Below are 19,976 nucleotides of genomic sequence, written 5' to 3'. Positions count from 1 at the left end.
AATTTTCACCTAAGTTTTTATTATGTTGATAGCATTTTGACAGTAAGGGACACACCAGAACTTCTAAAGGCCAAAAGGAGTCTGTGTTTGCTGTTTGAGGATGTGCTGAGTAGGTGAGATTATATCCGAAGTCATTCTCTTTTCTCCTGAAAATTTCACAGATGACTTCCTCATGGGAGTCTTCAGCTGAAAGAGAAGTCGAGGCAGGGAGAAGGTGTATCATTTGCAAAAATTCTAATCATGAAAATAGGTGAAAGGGAAGAAGTAATAGAATTAAGAATTTTTATAGCTTGCTGAATAACCACCTATATTTTTAAAACAATTACTTTAAATATATATTTTTTTATAACTAGTAGACTTATAACTACAGCAGAGGTAATAGAGGATTTCTTTTACCTTTCATTCTTGGAGTCTCCACTGACATGTGGCTATGAGTTGAGAATAAATACACAAATACACGTATCCCACCTGACTCACTGATCATATCACTATGGCAATATCCATGTTGCCATTTTCCAGGTTTATTTACCTTGTGGAACTGAAGTCAGGGAGTATTTGTTTAGATAGAAAATTGAGTTTCAGAAAAAATTTTAATCAACTATTTTGGATGTCATCCAAAGGTCAATCATGTCATGAATACTTAATGAACTTTTACAAACAAATTATCTTAGTTTTTTAAAATTGTCCCAATTTTCTGTCCCAACTACCCCCTCACCATTCCCACAGTCAATCCCACCCTGTTGTCCATGTCCATGGGTCATTTATACTTATTCTTTAACTAGACCCTTCCCCTTCTTTCCTCCCTTATACCCTTTCCCTCTCCCCTCTGGTCCCTGTCATTTTGTTCCTTGTTTTCATGCCTCTGCTTCTATTTTCCTCATTTGTTGGTTTTGTTCATTAGATTCCTATTGTGGATTCCTATGTAGATTCCTATTGAAATCATATGGTATTTGCCTCCTATGCTTGGCTTATTTCACTTAGCCTATTACACTCCAGTTCCATTCCTGCTGTCAAGAAGGGTAGGAGCCCCTTCTTTCTGCTGTGTAGTATCTCATTTTGTAAATGTACCATAGTTTTTAATCCACTCATTTACTGATGGGCACTTAGGCTGTTTCCAGCACTTGGCTATTGTAAATAGTGCTGCTATGAACATTGGGGTGCATAGGTTCTTTCGAATTGGTATTTTGGGATTCTTAGCATATAATCCCACCAGTGAGATTGCTGAATCAAATGGTAGTTACATTTTTAGTTTTTTGAGGAAATTCCATACTGTTTTCCACAGTGGCTGCACCAATCAGATTATTTTACTGTTGACCTTAAACTTACCTCTTGTGGAACTCAGGCTCTTCCTCCCCACACTGGAGTCCCTCTGTCATGTGTCAGCAGTCATCCTCATCCCTGTGGCTGCAATGGAAGGGATGTACCTTGGAATGTAACTTGAAAGCTCAGTGATTGTTCTCTGTTCTGTGGTGTTCAGATTACTATTGCTACGTGACCACTTAGCCCCAAATCTGTCAGTTTAAAGTGACTGTATTATTTTGTTTACAATTTTGTGAACCAGGAATTTGTGAGCTCTGGGCTGGGCAGTTCTTACTTAGGGCTTTTCATGAAATGGCCGTGGTATGTTAGTTATGGCTGTGGTCGCATGAAGGCTAAACTGGCCTGCAGGTCCAAGAAGGTGCAGTCACAGTCCTGACAGGTAACACAGATTCTTGTCTGGAGCTTAGCTGGACTCTTGACCAGAATGTTTACATACAGGTCTCCAGGATGGCAGTCTCTGGACAGTTGTATTCTTATATCTCGACACTCTATAAGAAGTGAACATTTTAGCTAACAAGATAACAGCCACATTGCCCTTTGTAACCTAACCTCCTGAATCACACATTACTTCTGCCACAATATATTGGTTACAAAGGAGTAACAAGCTCACTAAGATTCAAGGGCAGGAACTTTGCCTCCAGTTCATGATAAAGGAGTAGCAAGGCTCCAGAAGAACACATGGGGTGGAAAACATCACTGAAGCCATCTTTTGGAAAATTCATTGCACCCAAAGTGGTGAGGCACTGCTCAGCATGAATTTCAAGACTGCTCACTATTTCCACTCTTGAATATTCTATGATATCCCTGATGTTGTTTTAGCTCATGTTAATGTTTTTCTGTTTCTTTTAATGTTTATTTTTCTTCCTTTTTTGTTTGTTCAGTCAAAAAGGATCACTAGGTGGAATCCAATTTGCTGTTTTCAGACATAGGTTAGTCTCCATGTAAGGCTTTATTATTAAATTGTAGCATATACACAATTTGTTGGAAATAAGTGTTCCCTTCACTTCCCCACTGCAATCAATTGGCTTGCTTATCTTCACCTGTGGTTTTCCTCACTGTGATTAGACTGGATTTGGGAAGGAATTCTGAGGGGCTTCTGGATCACCATCATGCTCATTTTTAACCTTGGCTCCCTAGGTCTGCTACTCATAATTCCTGTCTAGATGTAGAAATAACCGCAGTTCAGACTGGCCTCTGGAGTAACTTACCCTCTGGAGTAACTTACCCTCTGGAGATGTCACTTGTATTTTTGAACCTAAACTCCTTGGGCTGTGCACCTGTGAGCATCTTTAAATATCTAGGATGCACCTGTTCCTCTGTGCCTTAGCAACACCTTAACTTGACCTCTGGTCTCTGCCACTATCTTGTGAAACTCTGATCCTGACGCAGAATGGATCATTTTAGGAATGGGTGTAGGAAGTTTGTTCATAGTTCTTTCAATAGACATTTGAAAATTGAATGCTGTCATAACCCAAGATTGCTTCGTGATATCTGAGCACAGTATTTGGGATTGTCATTAGGATCTGGGTTCTCTGAACAGTGTAAGATGCTGATTAAGAGCTGGTATGAAGAATTAGATAGTCTAGGATTTAAATTCTGTGCATGTTACTCCCTGGGTGTCATTTTTATCATCTTTAAAATGCAGGTATTAGAGTCTACATACAATATAGGGTTGTTGTAAAAAATAAATTAATGAAGCTCTACTGCTTGGTCTGGTAAGTGTAGTTAGTGAATATTCAAGTATATTAGTTACCACCACCATCATCCCTTCAAGTAGGAGCTTTGCTTTTAGTTTTGTATATCTAGCACCTATGATAATTCTTATCGCACAGTAAGGCCTCAGTGTCGACTTAATATATATATAGCTGTTGAATCTTTAAGAAAAGGAGACACTAATTAAAAAACATAAATTTTTGTCAAAACCAACATTATTCTGATGACACATCTAGGTGTAAAAGAATTTAGTTGTACCAGGATTGGGTCACTGGGGTGATCTGGAGCCTGTGCTGCGGCACTGAGGAAGTTGAGAGGAAGACGGCAGGTACAACAGTGATTGGGTCCTAGACAGGCTTCCCAGGTGCTGACCCCCTCTTAGCTCTCCTTCTTGTCATGCCCTCTAGCATTATGGGACTTTAGTGGTGCCTATGCTTGGTCTTCACCAACCTATGGCTGACCAAGGTGAAGATTAATTTTAGGTCCTCAGACAGAACTGAGTCTGCATGCAGGTGGAGGCTATGTGGCCCTAGATGTGAGGAAGGAAGATTTGAGAAAACAACATATTTTTTAATGAAAATTTTTTAAATTTAGCATCTGCAGCAAATCTCATCTCAAGCATTCTATAGATTGGGGGGATGAATGAAGGGTCAAGTTTGGAGTAATTTACTCTTGCATTGGTTTGTAGTGGTATAATTCGTGAACCTGCAGCAGCCTGCAGATATTTTGATATCTCTCCCTTCTCTGTTTCTTTATATATAATTTATAACTCACATACCACGAAGTTCACTCATTAAAAATGTACAGTTCAATGATTTGTGCTATATTTACAGAGTTGTGCAATCATTATTACCATAATAAATTTTGGAACATTTCCATCCTCCCAGAAGGAAACCCCATACCCATTAGTAATCACTTCTATTCCCCCATCCCAGTCCTTGCTGATATCTAATCTCAGTTTGTGTCCATGAATTTGCCTATTCTGGATTCTGTGTAAATGGAATTATACAATATGCGGTCTTTTGTGACTGGCTTCTTTCACTTAGCATGTTTTCAAGGTCCAGTCATATTGTTGCATGCATCAGTACTTCACTCCTTTTTTGTGGCTGAATAATGTTCCATTCTATAGACATACTACATTTTATTTATCCACTCATCAGTTGATGGACATTTGAGTTTTTCTGCTTCTCAGCTATTTTAAAAAATAGTGCTATGAATATTTTAATACAAATTTTTGTTTGTATGTATGCTTTTAATTCTCTTGAGTATATACATAGAAGTACAATAGGTATCACATTGAAAAATTCTTGTTTAAACAAAATAACTCACAAATTATTTTGATTAGTATTTGATAATTACCTCTTCCATCCCCTGTACTCTTTTTTAATTCTAGAGTGTAAAAATGAGTAAAATATATAAACTACCTGCCCTCTTGGAGCTTATACTTCTCCACAAAGCTATAAGCCCTCGAGAGCAATAACTGTAATTATTTTATTCTCTCTCTTATTCATAGTGACTAGCACAGTTCTCAGTAAGTTAATATAAGAATTAATTTGTGTATCCACAGTCTATGGGGATAATTTGAATTACAGTGATAGTGTTTAAATAGAATTTGGTTCAGCTCTCATCTATTGAATTATAGGAACTTCAGCCCCCCGCAAATGCCTCCCATTTGTTAAGTAAGCCCCCATTTTAGTCTAAATTCAGCATCCTGCCTTCCATGAGGCATCTACTGTTTCCTCTCCATCTTAGAATGTGCTCTTCAGAGGACCCGGACTCCAGTGTGCTGTCCTGGTAGTGAAGACAGTTAGGGCTTCCTGTCCAGGGCCTCTCCTGGTGCTGCTTCTATGTGTTTAGGCTTCTCTTCTTTTTTTTCTGAATGCCAACTTGTTCCACAGCTGCCTCTTCCAGTATGAAAAATACCTTACACTTTACATTGGTTACACACTAAGTGCCCATGACTAGCCTGTACTCTCAATGCCTCATGAAGATTTTTTTGACTCTGGGATTTCATTACTGTTTTCTTCCCTGCCCTTGGACACAGGATTGCTGGGGCAGGGCATCCAATCTGTAGGGCAGCCTAATCACCATTAACCAGGCTACTCAAAAATTTTCCCTCTCCTCTGACAACTGATTATAGAACTAGTTTTGAATCTGATTATAGAACTAGCTTTGACAACTGATTATAGAACTGATTTTTCACAGTGAATTCCTCTTCTTGATGGTCTTTGCTTTCTCGTGCAAACAGACCCTTATTTGTGAAGTCTCTAGTGATCAGCAAAAGGTTTGAATTATGAAGATGAATAGCTTAAGTCTCAAATTTTCTTTCTGCTGCAGTAGCATTTACAGCAAAGTGTAATTTGACAACATTTTGTTCAATGTCTTTTCTGAACACCCACATGTGAGTCTATTTCAACTGTGGCTTTGTATTTATAAGTTTGGAAATACATTCAGGAGGAGGCCAATAGTTCAGATAACTTCAGTATGACCTGGCACACAAATTAAATTAGCACTCTCAATCTGCTGTTTTATTTGTATCTTGTGCGAGGCACTAAAATGCTCTGAAATTCAAGCTCTTCTTTTGTAAGAAAAGGATTATTTACCTTCTAGAGTGATGATGATAATAGATAATGTTTAACAAGTACTTCTGGGAACTGGGCACAATTTCACATCCTTTACGACTATCAGCTCAGTGATACCTCACACCAATCCCATGAAATAGGTGCTATTATTTTCCAGAGTAAAATCATTCTAAATAATATAAATTGATTATGAAGTAATCGTGCTTATTATTTTTTGAAAGTCATTTGAATTATTTACTTTAGATTTTATTTATTTATCTTTAGAGGGGAAGGGAAGCAGAGAGGGAGAGAAATATCAATATATGGTTGCCTCTTGTAGGTCCCCTGCTGGGAACTGGCCTGCAACCAAGGCATGTTCCCTGACTGGGAATCAAACTGCTATCCTGGTTCCCAGGCCTGCACTCAATCCACTGAGCTCCACCAACCAGGCCTGAATTATTTACTTTTAATGCGCTTAGTTGTGTTATCAACTTGATGTATAGGTTCATGTATTCCAATTTTAGAGTTTGACTTTTTATTTTTCTATTATAATTACATTCTATATTATTTTGTATTAATTTCAGGTATACAGCATAGTGGCTAGATAATCATAAACTTTACAAGTACCCAGCTAAAATGAAGCATAGTCAGGATTCTTTCATGAAGATTCTTTCTCTTAGTGAAATTTTCTATATGATTTTGTAAATAATCAATTATTGAAGTAACACATTCTTTCACTGGAAGACAAATTATATATGTTTAGCAAGCATAGGCCCTTCTGTACACAATTTCATACATGTGCAATGTAAGCCCCCAGCTATCTGACTTCTGCTCTGATCCACACTTCCGCAGTTTTGTTCCACACTTGAATTCCACACAGGAGATGGAAGTCAGAGCTCTGAGCTCTGAAGAGTAAGGTATAACAGCACGGTCTATTGAGGCAGAAGGAACTCCTATTTATTTTGAAAAAAGCAATGACAAATCACTAAGTTCTGCCCCGAACTGCCCACCCTGTCTCACCTTCCCAGCCAAAATTGGACCAATGTTCCCACAGTGAAGCTTCTGCCTTAGAATTTCGGTGAAGTAGCACCTGGGGATAGTATGAGCCCACTGCACTGGCTTTCTTCCTTTCCTCAGTCTCTGCCTTGAGAGTTCCATCACAGGCCCTGGCCCTTTATTCTCTTTCCATGCAGCTACTTGCACAATTATTTTTTTCCTGATAGTGAAATAAGAACCATTTGGTTAGTCATCAACTTGCTCTTATCTGCTTGACTGAGTACTCTGCAAGCTGCTCTGAGATATTGGGCCAGGAATTCAGCTTTGATTAACAAATTCTGTTATATAGTTGAACAAAAGATTAACTAATTTGTTAAGAATTATAAGCACAAAACATCAGGGTTTTATGGGGAAGAAAAGGGCCAGAAGAATTGTTGATAATCACAAATTTTTGCATTAAAATTCCAGGTCATTAAGTAGTCAGCATGGGGGTGTCTGATTGGCTGATTAAATGCAGAAGCAAATCACTCATTGTTTTTTAGTGAAATTTCCATCAAAGTAGTTCTACCGAGAGAATTTAAATGATTTATTTTAAATCCATGTATATTTATTCAAACTGAGTTATCCTGCAGAACAAAGGAGTTGTTTTTTCATCCAGAGAATTCGTGGCTTCTGAGGGATTGGTAGGGCTGAATAAAACCTGTTTAAGGCACTGCTCCACACCGAGAATATAGTTGCCTCTCTATAATTTTGCTCTTAAGACAAGTGCTCTCCGCTGCCCTCTCTGTCTCTCTCTCAATCTCTTGTTCTTTCTCTTACCTACTAACCAACATCCTACAGCCTAAGGCCTGCTTAGAAACAAGCTAGTGTAGAACAAAACTGAGGAAGGGTGCATCTAAGCATGATCAGAAGAGTCTGTGCATTACCTACAATCCCATCTGTTATGGAGAGTGCTTTTCTGCAGCTATATCCTCGGAATTTAGTCAAAGTGATTTAGTCCGTAGTAGTTCCACCAAGCAGCTTACATTTTAGCTCAGACTTCAAATGTGAGGAGGACTAAGCCTGGTTTTTAGGGCTTTTTGGAGGGCCTTGGTCACCTCGAGTCAACCTTGACTCACCCTGATCAACCTGGAGCAGTCACAATACATCTCACCTCCCAATGCACAGATTAAACTGTGGGTTGGGAAGTGAGATGTATCCCTTCACCTCTGCCTAGAATTTATTCAAAAGGGCTTCCATGTCAGGCCACAGGTGGCTTTGAGAAGGTTGAAAAGCCTCCCGCCCCCCAGGAACACACACAGTTTCTTCTGTGCATATGCCTAAACTAGGATCTCTTCCGAGGCACAAGAGCTTCCCACCAAGATTCTGTTTGGAGAGTTGAAAACACACACACACACAGTTCGCTAATATCATGAAGCCTCTGCCAACACCCTCTGAGGAATGAGCCAACACTGGTAGAAAACCACTTTGTACTTCTGCTCCACTTGGAATCTGGAGAACAGCTAATCCTACCAGACCTCACACCCCTGTTTATCCTCACTCTCTACCCGACATTCAAATCCCTTTGACCATTTATTCACCCTCTCCCCTACTTTCAGTCCCAAACTTCACTCTGCTTATTTCTCTCTATCTTTTTAGTTGTGGCCTCTGCATTCCGTATTCAGTGATATAAATTTGCTTCACCATGAACGTCTTCACAGAACTTTTCTGCAACATTCTTACCTTAACTGAAATCAAATAGTCCCCAAGGCAAGCATTTCCCAGCTAGCCTTTTCAATGAAGAGGAGTGCTGGTCTCTCCTCCTTCCCCCATTATTCCTCTAACATGCCAAAAGCTGACCTTTTGACCTGATAAAAACTTGCTATTTGCCCCATTAATGCCTTCTTCAAACCTCCAGTTTGGGTACCTGGACCACATAATTTCCTTTCATCTGTCACTTTTCTAACTTCTGCTATTATTCCAAGTAAGCTAAATAGCCATCTAGGTGATATTTTTAATACACTATCTTACAGTTTCATCTTTAACTGCAGTACGTTACTAGTTCCTTTGCATTAATTAATCAGATGTGCAGAAATGTAACAGTTATATTTTTCCATAGTTGACCTTCACTTACTTCTGAATCTCTCTTTGATCACTAGCAAAATACATACCTTTAATATAATTTATCCAGTCACATCCTGTTTAAAATATTCTCTTTGAGAAAACAATTCATTCATATTCAAGATTTAAACTTATTTAATTCACAGCGTAATCTCCTTAGGATGGCTGTTCTAACCTTTCAAACTATTTCCTTGTCCTTTCTTCAACCCACGAGATACAAGAGCACATCTAATATCATAATATCTATGTGTGTTTTGTGTGTGTCTCTTCCTCCAAATTCTTTTATTAGATGGCTAAAATGTCCCCTGCTGTGTGGCTTATGGTTGTTAGTTGTTAGCCTCTGTCTGCTACATTTGCTGCTGCTGCATTGTGATAACTGTTCATTCTTGACCTTTACCCCTGCAAATGACTTAGGTCATTTGAATTTCGAAGTATTAGACTACTTGTGGTTTCATGCTGAAATGTGTTGACATAGTTCAAGTAAGCCCAGTGTATGGCCCACTTTTCATTTTCCTCCCACCCCTGGCTCCTTTCCCATGGTCTTGAACACACCTGTGTGGAAGTCCCAGCCTGTGTATGTAAGCTCCCATCTATACCCCATACTAGTGCTCCCCCCAAAACACAGACACAGATGACCACTTCTTGCCGCCATTCAGCCCTAGGAGTGCACATACTGGTAGTATGGCTTCCCTCCCAGAGACTAGACCCAGGAGGAAACATGCAAAGCCTGGGTGCAGGCTAAGAACAACCTTGGAAGAATGTTCAGGACCCCAGGAGTTCAGACTATGGTCTAGAGTAGTAGGTGTCAGGTGAGCTCTTGGTGGGTAAGTCCCTTTGGTACTATGTTCTAGCTTATAGAATAGGACCTGGTAAGAGAAAAGCCAATGTGTACCCCTTAAGTGTGAGGCTCAGAGCAGGGGTCAAGGGCAGTATTGTCCTCCTGCGGGTTACAAGAGACTGTAATAACTGAGGGGTGGGGAATATCTCAAGGCCCTGCCCTCTGCCTCGCACACCATTTTTATTCTGTGTGACTGCCAAAGTTGAAGAGAAGCACTCGAATTTCTCCCATAAATGAGACATATTCTCCCTTAGCATTGAGACTCCTAAGACATCTAATGGTCTCTATCTGCCCCCTCAAGTATCAAACTTATGGAGTGAGCCAGAGAATTAAGACCACACCGGCATCTTAGTTCATTTGTTCTCTCCTTTCTTCCCTTTCAGACTTCTGCAGCTAGCCCAGAAAGGGTGCTATTGCCTTCCGTGTGGCAGAAAGACACCCGTGTGTTACATTCTGCTTTCGCTTCTCTTTCTCATGGTTAACTATTTTGCTGATGGTACTGTTCAGATACATGTACTCTAAAGTGTTAATCAATTCTAAACACTTATTACAATTAAGCACAACTCCATGAGATCCTTCCATTTTCCTTTACCCAGAGTTAATTTCAGTCTTTTAGCTGGTTCTTTCTGTATTTTCCTATGAAACTCTGGAGAAATTGAGCAAAAAGGAAAAAGGACTCATGGACATGGAAAACAGTGTAGTGACTGCTGGGGGCAGGGAAGGTATAAGAGACTAAAAGATAATGTAAAAAAACAACAAAGATAAATAAAAAAAATAAATTGTACACACCAAAATAAATAAATAAATAGCATATTATATTATATTTTGACTTTTTGGTTTTAGACATTAAACTGGAATGATTTATCAGTTTCTCCTCCAGCTCTCACCCTCTCTAAATGCACACTTGTCATGTCTATATAGTAGACTCCTATTGGCAAAAATTTCCTGCTCTTATGTCCTTCCTCCCATCTTATGCTACCTTCAAGATTGGCATTCATATTTATAATAAAAGGCCTCATAGAGTCATGAAACAACAGCCCCACTGCCTGAGCCAAACAGGTCTTTAAGTTCAAAAGATTCCACCCAAGATGATTAAAGATATTGCTCCATGATGAAGAGAGTTTTGTAAAGAGGAGTTTCCCAGAGGAGAATGGACGCTACCACTAAGTTAGAAGGGAATCACTGAATCTATTTTTATAGGGGCACTGAATTTCTAAATGGAAGTGCTATTGAAGACCGGATATACTAAGCAGAAAGTCAAATATTTGAAGCCTTGAGTTCATCTTCCTAAAATATTTGTAGGTAAGATCAGGGAAAAGAAGCACCATAGGTAACAGTTAGAAAATCAGGAGACCACAGTAACGCGAGAGCTAAGAAAACTTAAAAATCCAGGGAGTGTTAAATTCTCAAAAGTCAGGATTCCAAAATCCACTGGATCTAATGATTGAACTGTCACTGTTAGGAAAAAAAAGTAGTTTCAGTAAATTAGCAAAGAGAGAACAAGCCTGCAAAGGATTGATTATAGGAGTAGAAGCTGTAGAACTGAAATTAAAGTTACAAGTTATTCTTTTGAAAATTCTGTTGGGAGAGAGTGAAAGTCAGAAAAGAGGAGAAAATTTGAGAGACAAGCTTGAGATGACAGGACAAAGGGTGGAGTGGACTGTGACAACTATAGACAGAGTGGAAGTATAATAGAATGTAAGATATTTAAGATGCAAGAAAATATATAATCAAAGGCTCAAGGTCATGGATACAGGCCAAGGGATTATATATGAAAAAGAAGACTGTCATCCATTGATACCAGAGACAATAATAAAAAAAACCTAGGGGATAGATTGAGAAATAATTTAATGTAGCTAAGAGTATGGGAGATTATTTTAATGAAGGAAAGAGAATGATTAAAAGAGAAAGCTCACATCAGATGGTATGGATCCTTTTGTTGGTTTCCATACTTTAAAATCAGAGATGTGGTTACTTCCTGAAAATAAGGAGGGCAAGGAGAGCTTAGAGAATGTTTAGAATTTACGAAAAATTCACGATGAATATTTTTTCTAAGATACCAATGAGGTGTAACTATCCACAAGAAGAAAAGTTTTGGGGGATGTAAACTCTAGCCCTTTATTCTTTGAGGTTGCTTCAAGCGAACACCATAATATCACTGTCAAATTGCCCCAGAGAGTCAACTCCTACCAAAAATCAGTCACTGTAGACTTGATGTCCCAACGCAAAGACTTGGAAAGCTAGATTTCAGTTCCTTGTGCTTTCTAGCTGTTTTTTTCATTGCTTTGTGTTTTCTGATTGCATTATTATATATAATTTTGGAGACTCAAAGAATTCTATTACAGTTTACACAGACATTGGTAAGCCAGAATCAGTTTCAGAAAAGAAAGAAGGCATGGGGAGAGTGTGTGGATGGGTAGGGATAGGTGTACATTGCTGGAGTTGGAGACAGAACTAAGCATAAAAGAAGAGGAAATAGGAGATAAAAGGTCCATGCTGTGGTTCTCAACTGAGGGTGCCCTACCTCAAGACATTTGTGAAGATGGTTAACTAGGAGGGTGCAACTGGCATCCAGGGGACAGAGGCTGGGGATAGTGTCGGTAGAGGTAGGGATGCTGCTAAATATCCTACAGTGCACAAGGCAATGCTCCACAACAAAGAATTATCTGGCCCAAAATGTGGATAGTGCCAACGTTGAGAAACCTTTGACTAGGGACTCTGGAGAAAAAGAGAACTTTGGCAGGCAGAGTGGTTTTTTGACACAGTGTTTTTTATATCTGGTGCCAAGTAACTGACAATGATGGTTGAGGGCATTGATTCTAATTATAACATAAAATATTCTTACTATTTTTTTAAAGACGTGACCAAATAATTTTTTGTTATTTACTGACCTAATTCAAAGAAATTGTATATTTTGAAGTGTGGAAAAAAGCTAATTTTTGCACTCTTCTCATACTACGATTTCTTTAGCTGTACACCACAAAGCTATTAATTGAATGTTAGTTTGGGAGTATGTAGTTTGGGTGTCTGTTGTCTATACTGACAATAGGTATCAGTATTATGATATGGTGGTACATTATATCCACTGATTATACCCCGGCCTTGAGCTATTATCTAGGCACTACCTTTAAGAGGTCAAATCTTGAATCTGATGAAGCTTTCTCTTCATTTACTGCATCTTCTATTACTAGGTTCTATTATTATGTCACATACATCATAGGCCAAAAAAAATCCAAATGCATTACAATTCTAAACAAAACAGAAGAATTATGTTTCCATATGGCATATGAAAAGAGGAGAGGAAGCAAAGATTGAGAAGAAAGAAGAAGAGGCTGGCAGCTTAATTATCTCTTCCAGCAACGGATTTATAGAAGTTAGTGGTGCTTCAAGAAAATAGAGTAGTGTGCCTGATGCCTTTTGCAACAGGAGTCTGTTCTCAGATTTCCATCTTCTGTGCCTCCGTTATATGTAAATTGATTTTCATGGCATATTAGAACTGTGAAGATGATTTAATATGCCAAATGTGTTATGGATCATTTGTGCATCAACTCTGCAGTTTAAACAGCAGTCACTGAAGTGAAACTCAGAACTTCCCTTGCCAAATCACAGAGCGCTTTAGGATTATCTAGAGTGAATGTGGCACCTCTGCTTGAAGAGAGCCATGGCTTCCCTTCACCTGTTCCAGGTACATACCTCAAATGTTCCATGTTTGTTTTTACTGTAAGAATGTGAATGATGCTAGCATATAAAACTTTCTTCATGAAGTATTGTTGATGCAGCCCTTGATTCTCTTACTATGTCATCTTTGCTTGGTCATCAGAAATGTAAATTAAGGGGAAATATAGTACTTAACTACTTTAACCTTTTCAAGAACAACCTGCTAGAAAATAATTATTCTTGGAGTGCAGGACCATCTGACTAGGTAAAGTGGTCTTGATTTCTCTGTATTATTACCTACATTATGTACTAAGCATTTGCAACTGAAAAATAAATCATCATCATCACCATTACCATCACCTGTGATTATTTTAAAATTAATTATTTATTCTTGTCTTTTTTAAAGTAAGTGGCTTTAGTTAGAGAGAAATAAATCTCCAAAATATACAAAGAACTTACACAACTCCACTCTAAGAAGACAAATAACCCAATTAAAAAATGGGAAAAGGACTTGAACAGACACTTCTCCAAGGAGGACATACAGAGGATCCAGAGACACATGAAGAGATGCTCAATATCGCTAGCCACCAGAGAGATGCAAATTAAAACCACAATGAGATACCACCTTACACCAGTCAGAATGGCTATCATAAACAAAGCAACAAACAACAAATGTTGGAGAGGTTGTGGGGGAAAAGGGGTCCCTAGTTCACTGTTGGTGGGAATGCAGACTGGTACAACCATTATGGAAAACAGTATGGAATTTTCTAAAAAAACTAAAAATGGATCTGCCTTATGACCCAGAAATTCCATTGCTGAGACTATATCCTAAGAATCCTAAGATACCAGTCCAAAAGAACCTATGCACCCCAATGTTCATAGCAGCACAATTTACAATAGCCAAGAGCTGGAAGCAACCTAGGTGCCCATCAGTAAATGAATGGATCAAGAAATTATGGTACATATGCACAATGGAATTCCATACAGCAGAAAGAAAGAAGGAGCTCATACCCTTTGCAACAGCTTGGATGGAACTGGAAAGCATTATGCTGAGTGAAATAAGCCAGGCGTTGAAAGACAAATACCATATGATCTCACCGTTAACAGGAAGCTAAACAACAAAACAAACAAGCAAGCAAAATAAAAACAACGACACTGAAATCGAGAACAGGGGGACAGCGACCAGAGGGGGGAGGGGAGGGAATTTCAGGGGAAAAAAGGAAGGATTTACAGGAACTAGCATGGACAACTACTAAGGGGGGTGGAAAGGGGAGGGAGGTGGCAGGCATGGGGGTGTGGGCTGGGATGGGAGTAAAAGAAAGAATACTGTAGTTGAAAAATAATTTAAAAATAGATAAATTAATTAATTAATTTAAAAAAAAGAAATAATACTCTGTCCACTGCTGTTCACTCTGGTTTTACAAACACAGGTGCGGCCCCCTCCTGGGGCACTGGCTCAAGTTCTATATCAAAGACCCAGGTAGTTTAATAAAGGAAGTGTTTGACTTTTTTTTTTCTTTTTTAATTTTAATTACCTATACTCACATAAAGATGATTTGAAAAATCCCACACAAATGATTTTAGAAAAAAGGATTGTGGACTAAACATGGTTTTGATAACTAAGCTTATTTTTTGTAGATGAGTTTATTTAAATGTCTGCTAACCATGTAACATTTGGACATACTCACAGATGATTGTTCCAGTAGTTCTAAGATCTTTTCATTTATCTCATGTTCTTCTTCTAGACCCTGAACCTTAGCTTTGACCTATCATGTCCTCATATGCATGAAGGAAGCACAGTAACAGGGATGGGCTCAGGCTGGTATAGACTAGAGCCACAAAAGACTGTTTCTCCTACGCCTTCATCTCACTTGTGCTTACTGACTACATGATTACAGGAGCAGTAGGAAGCTGATTCTAAGCATAGACAGATCACATGGGCACATGGCTACAACTCAAGAAAAAGAGAGACTTGAGCTAAGTAGCTGTGGGGTCAATTCAGAGTTTGTCATGTACACAGAAAAACCCAGACTCCAAGTTGTGCTCATTTCTACGATCATCAGCTTTTAGCTGCTCAGCCAGTGGTGGAGACAAGAATGTTGTCCTAGGCGTTTTTCTGGTTTCCTCTGCAGCCACTCTGAACCTTGGAATTATACTGCTCAGGATATGAAAATTGCACAGCCATAGGCTGGATGGAGACAGAGATTATAAGGTCTGAATCAGCTTTGTGTAATAATATCATTTGGGCATACTCACAGATTATTGACTCAACATTGATAAATATGTTGTCTGCCTTATCCAATACAGTAGCTACCAACCAATGTGGCTATCGAGCACTTAGAATGTACTTCTGTGATTGAGGACTAAATTTGAAATGTCATTTAATTTAAATTTAAATTTATATTGCTACATGTCACTAGCAGCTACTGTACTAAACAGTCTAGTTCTAGATATTCTCTCTTTTTTGAATGCTTATTCACTTTTTCACAAATGTCATTTTGCCTTTGACCCATATAATTCACTACAATCTTTCAACAAACAAAATTCAGTTAATCCTCCCAAATTTATTTTGAAAATATGGTCATTGGAATATTTCTTCAGTATTTTAGCAACTAGTTAATGAATGAACTGTATAAAAGGTTACACAAAGCTCTTGATAGCTATTACAAAGGGATTTCAACATGTCTAAACAATATATCTAGCCTTATTCTAACTGCATTTAAATTTTGAGTTCTGAGTATACACAGTAGGTCACTTTGTTTCAAGTGTGTCTGTTAGTTAATACCCAGTCTGGGCTCTGTTATAAGCTGAAGGATTAATTGATGTGGCACTCATTAGCATCAGTGGGAGATACCTATGGAAATCTTCCAAGCACAATAAGAGAACAAGCCTCCCTATCTCTTCTGGCTTTTAGTTAATCTCTATTGCTGAGAAATTTCTCTTGCATCGTGCCACATGTGAGGTGCTAGAGGAAGTCATGGGTTCAGGAGCTAAAGCCAGTCAAATCCTTCCTGATAAAGTTGAGTCGGTCTCTCTGCTCCTTGACTTAACATTCGTGCCTGGTAATTGCCCTCTAAAAAAGCAATAATAAATTTCTGTTCTGAGGCTGCAGAGAGTATTCTCTGCTCTCAATTAAATGGTAGGAAATGTGCTATCATAGCTGCTGTAGTTATAAGTACTAATATTAACTAAATGTCCTTTTTTTGTTGCGTCAAATCATGTCATTATCAATTAAAATCTAAAAATTCAGAAGAAATAAAAATTAAATAATAAACATAAGTATTATAGACTTTTATCCACATGATAGATATAATTCCTGTTTAGCTGAAGCTTATTTTAAACGAGTGAAGCACAGGAGTTCTCGGCTTCTAGACATTTTTTATCTCGAAACCTGGGTTTTACAATGTAAGATCAGCACCTTAGAGTAAAAGGGATGCATTTTTAGAAGGATTCAAAAGGTTAGTCTAATAAGGGACAAAAATATTATAGAAACATGAAAGAACTACATGGACATTTTTTGAGGGTGGGTTTCTGCCTTCAGGCCCAGAACAAAGTATAAAGAAAGAAGTAGGTAATGTCCTCTCCCTTCCCAAAGCAATTCCTTTAACCTTCTGCTTTGATAAACTCTTCATTCTCTTCTTCATCTTAGAAGCCTGATGACTCTCTAACTGCCAAGTTTTCTTTATGATTTCCTTTCCCCATATCTTTTCTGGAGTCAAAAGACACTTGTCAAGCCTTCTGCATTTGCTTCCTCCTCATACATTTTCTATTATGTCCTTGATCTTCCTTCTGGTTGAACTGAAACTAGATCAAGTTGTGACAATTTCTGCAGTTATATTTTGAAACCATGACTCTGCCCAGTTAAATCATTTTTTCCAGATGGTAAACATTATTCCAGTAGTAAAATGGGCAGAAGAAAACACAGACCCATCCATCTAGAATATTAATTCTGTTGACAAACTCTTCATGTTGTCATAGTAGGGCTTGAGGCATTCTCTTTAGTGGATATGTTGATAGTGAAGGGCAAAAGGTGAGAAGATGGGAAGAATCAGCTAAATCAAATCTGGTAATGCTCTTTTCTTGCCTTAAAAATTTTAGTGATGCCTATCTATTTACAAAATAGCTTGAAAACCAGGGACCATAGACTAGACTAACATTGGTTCACAGACATATTTAATTTGGCTCACACAAGTGTGAAACTACTGTGTCTTAAATTTGAATTAGTTTTCAATATTTAAAAGTTGAATACTTCACAAAAAGTTGGCATTTGTTGAAAAATCAAAAGTGACATAGACCAGGATTTCTATAGAGTAGCCACCGATGAAGCTCCATAGCAGCTGCCTGTTGTAGAGGGGCATTACCCCTGCAGTCTGACACAATGCTCATGATCTTAAATTGTGTTGATAGCATGTACCCTCGGTATAATGTAATGAGAATGGTACTGTATCTCTGGTTTTCTTCCCCCCAAACCCATAACCCCACTCTATTCATGGGAGAAACATCAGACAAACCACAATTAAGGAGCATTCTACAAAATGCTGACTAGTATGTCTCAAAATTGTCAAGATAATCAAAAACAAATAAAAAATCTGAGAAACTGTCACAGCCAAGAGGAGACATGATGACTATTCTTGATGAGATCATGAAACAAAAAAAAAACACTAGGTAAAAGCTAAAAAAGAATCTAAATAAAGTATGGACTTTTTTCAGTTTTATTGAGGTATAGTTGACAAAACTGTAACATATTTTAGGTGGACATTAGGATGATATGATATACATCATGAAAAAGAATTCCTCCCATTTAGTTAATGAACACATCCATCATGTATTTATTTATTTATTTATTTATTTGGTGAAAACATTTAAGTTCCACTCTTACAACAAATTTCAATGATATAGTATGGTGTTATCAACTGTAGTCACTAGGTTATACATTAGATCCTCAGGCTTCATTAGTCATATAGCCAAAAGTTTGTACCCTTTTACCAATTTCTCCTTATTTTCCCCAACCCTTGTCAGTCCCCAACAACCACTTTTCAACACTCTGTTTCTATGACTGACTTAAAAAAAAAAGATTCCACATATTTGTCTTTCTCTGTCCGATTTATTTCATTTAGCATAATTCCCTCAAGATCCATCTATGTTGACCTATAGCAGGATTTTCTTCTTTCTCATGAAGGGTATATATATATATATATATATATATATATATATATATACTCTTAGGTTGTTTCCATATCTTAGCTATTATGAATAATGCTACAATAAACATGGAGTATGTGTATTTCTTTGATACCCTGTTTTCAATCTGTTTAGATATATACCTAGGAGTGAAATTGTGGAACAATAATAGTTTTATATTTAATTTTTTGAAGAACCTCCATTCCATTTTCCATAATAATTAATCAATTTGCATACTTTCAACAGTGTACAGAACCCACTTTTCTCTACATCTTTATCAATACTTGTCATCTCTTATCTTCTTGGTGATAGCTATTGTACAATAGCAGACAAGGGGTGATATCTCATTGTAGGTTTGATTTGCATTTCCCTGATGGTTAGTAATATTGAGCACCTTGTTATGTACCTATTGGCTGTTTGCATATTTTCTTTTAAAAATATGTGTTCAATTCCTTTGTCCATTCTTTCTCTAGTTTTTTTGTCATTGAGTTGAGTGAGTTCTTCATAAATTTTGGATATTAATCCTCTACCAGATGTACAATTTGCAAATATATTCTCCAATTCCATAAGTTGCCTTTTTATTTTGCTGGTTTTCTTTGCTGTGCCAAAAATTTTATTTTAATATAATTCTACTTGTCTATTTTAACATTTGTTGCCTTTGCTTTGATATCACATCTAAAAAAGTATTGCCAATATTGATGTCAAGGAGCTTATTCCCTATGTTTTCATCAAGGAGTTTTATAATTTTAGGCACTAAGTGTAAGTCTTCAATCCATGTTGAATTGACTTTAGTGTGTGGTATACAATAAGGGTCTGGTTTCATGTATTTGTATGTTGCTGTCCAGTTTTTCCAATTTCACTTACTGATGCAACTATCCTCTCCCAATTGTATATTATCAGTTTCTTTGCCATAAATAAATTAACATATATTCATGGGCTTATTTCTGGGATCTTTATATGGTTCTATTGATCTGTGTGTCTGTTTTGATACCAAGACCATACAGTTTTAATCACTACAGTCTTATAATATAGCTTGAAATTAGAAAGTCTGGGGCCTCCAGCTCCATTTTCCTTTTTAATATTGTTTTGACTATTCAGGAGCTTTCGTGATCTTATACAAATTTTAGGATTGTCTTCTATTCCTATGAAAAATGTCATTGGAATTTTAATAGAATTGCATTGAATCTATAGATCTCTTTAGGTAGTATAGATATTTTAACATCAATTCTTTCAATTCATGATCATAGAATATTTTTCATTTATTTGTCTTCAATTTCTTCCATCAATGTCATAGTTTTCAGTGTACTAATCTTTTACCTCCTTGGTTAAATTTATTCCTAGGTATTTTATCCTTCTGATGCAATTATAGACAGAAAAAAATTCTTAACTTCTTTTATATAGTTTGTCAGCATAAAAAAATACAACTAATTTTAGTACATTGATTTTATATCTTGGATATTTACTAAATTACTCGTTCTAATAGTTTTTTTGTACAGTGTTTAGGGTTTTAGTACACAATGTCATGGTATCTGCGAATAGAGTTTTACTTCTTCCTTCCAATTTAGATGTCTTTTATTTCTTTTCCATACCTGATTGCTGTCATGAGGACT

At 37.4% G+C, this 19,976-nt stretch overlaps 1 long non-coding RNA gene across 1 annotated transcript; it reads right to left on the bottom strand.

The window, feature by feature from the left end:
- Positions 1 to 17: 17 nt before the first annotated feature.
- On the bottom strand, positions 18 to 6,771 carry LOC128627740 (uncharacterized). The gene is made up of 3 exons (XR_008392038.1): positions 6,615 to 6,771; positions 1,327 to 1,404; positions 18 to 186 (listed from the first exon to the last, which is right to left on the bottom strand). It is a non-coding gene; the product is annotated as an uncharacterized LOC128627740 (long non-coding RNA).
- Positions 6,772 to 19,976: the final 13,205 nt, after the last annotated feature.

The sequence above is a fragment of the Artibeus jamaicensis genome, unplaced genomic scaffold, assembly GCF_021234435.1.
Source record: "Artibeus jamaicensis isolate MK-2021 breed Jamaican fruit bat unplaced genomic scaffold, CSHL_Jam_final contig_466, whole genome shotgun sequence".
In the NCBI taxonomy this organism is placed as follows: domain Eukaryota; kingdom Metazoa; phylum Chordata; class Mammalia; order Chiroptera; family Phyllostomidae; genus Artibeus; species Artibeus jamaicensis.
This window is presented reverse-complemented; position numbering and strand designations above follow the sequence as displayed.